The sequence below is a fragment of the Procambarus clarkii genome, chromosome 34, assembly GCF_040958095.1.
Source record: "Procambarus clarkii isolate CNS0578487 chromosome 34, FALCON_Pclarkii_2.0, whole genome shotgun sequence".
Classification (NCBI taxonomy): domain Eukaryota; kingdom Metazoa; phylum Arthropoda; class Malacostraca; order Decapoda; family Cambaridae; genus Procambarus; species Procambarus clarkii.
Genome location: NC_091183.1, coordinates 1409970 through 1413076, shown reverse-complemented (window position 1 = coordinate 1413076; position 3107 = coordinate 1409970).

The window sequence follows — 3107 nt, the reverse complement described above, 5'->3', positions numbered from 1 at the left end:
TGTCGGAAATTTGACTCCTGAGCGTGATTTTTGAGCCGAATTCTGACTCTCTGCACCTATTTTCATTTTCAAATTACGACGTTTCATACCGAAAATATGCCAATTACTGTAAACGGCGATGGGTCATATTTTGCCCAAACCCCCCTGCAGTTTTCAAAATGTCTGAAATGTCGGAAATTTGACTCCTGAACGTGATTTTTTATCCGAATTCTGACTCTCTGCACCGATTTTCAGTTTCAAATTACGACTTTTTATACCGAAAATATGCCAATTACTGAAAACGGCGATGGGTCATATTTTGGCCAAACCCCCCTGCAGTTTTTAAAATGTCTGAAATGTCGGAAATTTGACTCATGAGCGTGATTTTTGAGCCGAATTCTGACTCTCTGCACCTATTTTCAGTTTAAAATTACGACGTTTCATACCGAAAATATGCCAATTACTGTAAACAGCGATGGGTCATATTTTGCCCAAACCCCCCTGCAGTTTTCAAAATGTCTGTAATGTCGGAAATTTGACTCCTGAGCGTGATTTTTGAGCCGAATTCTGACTCTCTGCACCTATTTTCAGTTTCAAATTACGACGTTTCATACCGAAAATATCCCAATTACTGTAAACGGCGATGGGTCATATTTTGCCCAAACCCACCTGCAGTTTTCAAAATGTCTAAAATGTCGGAAATTTGACTCCTGAGCGTGATTTTTGAGCCGAATTCTGACTCTCTGCACCTATTTTCAGTTTCAAATTACGACGTTTCATACCGAAAATATGCCAATTACTGTAAACGGCGATGGGTCATATTTTGACCAAACCCCCCTGCAGTTTTCAAAATGTCTGAAATGTCGGAAATTTGACTCCTGAGCGTGATTTTTTATCCGAATGCTGACTCTCTGCACCGATTTTCAGTGTCAAATTACGACTTTCTATACCGAAAATATGCCAATTACTGAAAACGGCGATGGGTCATATTTTGCCCAAACCCCCCTGCAGTTTTCAAAATGTCTGAAATGTCGAAAATTTGACTCCTGAGCGTGATTTTTGAGCCGAATTCTGACTCTCTGCACCTATTTTCAGTTTCAAAATACGACGTTTCATACCAAAAATATGCCAATTACTGAAAACTGCGAAGGGTCATATTTTGCCCAAACCCCCCTGCAGTTTTTAAAATGTCTGAAATGTCGGAAATTTGACTCCTGAGCGTGATTTTTGAGCCGAATTCTGACTCTCTGCACCTATTTTCATTTTCAAATTACGACGTTTCATACCGAAAATATGCCAATTACTGTAAACGGCGATGGGTCATATTTTGCCCAAACCCCCCTGCAGTTTTCAAAATGTCTGAAATGTCGGAAATTTGACTCCTGAACGTGATTTTTTATCCGAATTCTGACTCTCTGCACCGATTTTCAGTTTCAAATTACGACTTTTTATACCGAAAATATGCCAATTACTGAAAACGGCGATGGGTCATATTTTGGCCAAACCCCCCTGCAGTTTTTAAAATGTCTGAAATGTCGGAAATTTGACTCCTGAGCGTGATTTTTGAGCCGAATTCTGACTCTCTGCACCTATTTTCAGTTTCAAATTACGACGTTTCATACCGAAAATATGCCAATTACTGTCAAAAGCGATGGGTCATATTTTGCCCAAACCCCCCCTGTAGTTTTCAAAATGTCTGAAATGTCGGAAATTTGACTATTGAGCGTGATTTTTGACCCGAAGTCTGACTCTCTGCATCTATTTTCAGTATCAAATTACGACGTTTCATACCGAAAATATGCCAATTACTGTAAACGGCGATGGGTCATATTTTGCCCAAACCCCTCTGCAGTTTTAAAATTTCTGAAATGTCGCAAATTTGACTCCTGAGCGTGATTTTTTATCCGAATTCTGACTCTCTGCCCCTCTTTTCAGTTTCAAATTACGAATTTTTGTGCCGAAAATATGCCAATTACTGAAAACGGCGATGGGTCATATTTTGCCCAAACCCCCCTGCAGTTTTTAAAATGTCCGAAATGTCGGAAATTTGACTCCTGAGCATGATATTTGAGCCGAAATCTGACTCTCTGCACCTATTTTCAGTTTCAAATTACGACTTTTCATACCGAAAATATGCCAATTTCTTTAAACTGCGATGGGTCATATTTTGCCCAAACTCCCCTGCAGTTTTTAAAATGTCTGAAATGTCGGAAATTTGACTCCTGAGCGTGATTTTTGAGCCAAATTCTGACTCTCTGCACCTATTTTCAGTTTCAAATTACGACGTTTCATACCGAAAATATGCCAATTACTGTAAACGGCGATGGGTCATATTTTGACCAAACCCCCCTGCAGTTTTCAAAATGTCTGAAATGTCGGAAATTTGACTCCTGAGCGTGATTTTTTATCCGAATGCTGACTCTCTGCACCGATTTTCAGTGTCAAATTACGACTTTCTATACCGAAAATATGCCAATTACTGAAAACGGCGATGGGTCATATTTTGCCCAAACCCCCCTGCAGTTTTCAAAATGTCTGAAATGTCGAAAATTTGACTCCTGAGCGTGATTTTTGAGCCGAATTCTGACTCTCTGCACCTATTTTCAGTTTCAAAATACGACGTTTCATACCAAAAATATGCCAATTACTGAAAACTGCGAAGTGTCATATTTTGCCCAAACAGTTTTTAAAATGTCTGAAATGTCGGAAATTTGACTCCTGAGCGTGATTTTTGAGCCGAATTCTGACTCTCTGCACCTATTTTCATTTTCAAATTACGACGTTTCATACCGAAAATATGCCAATTACTGTAAACGGCGATGGGTCATATTTTGCCCAAACCCCCCTGCAGTTTTCAAAATGTCTGAAATGTCGGAAATTTGACTCCTGAACGTGATTTTTTATCCGAATTCTGACTCTCTGCACCGATTTTCAGTTTCAAATTACGACTTTTTATACCGAAAATATGCCAATTACTGAAAACGGCGATGGGTCATATTTTGGCCAAACCCCCCTGCAGTTTTTAAAATGTCTGAAATGTCGGAAATTTGACTCATGAGCGTGATTTTTGAGCCGAATTCTGACTCTCTGCACCTATTTTCAGTTTAAAATTACGACGTTTCATACCG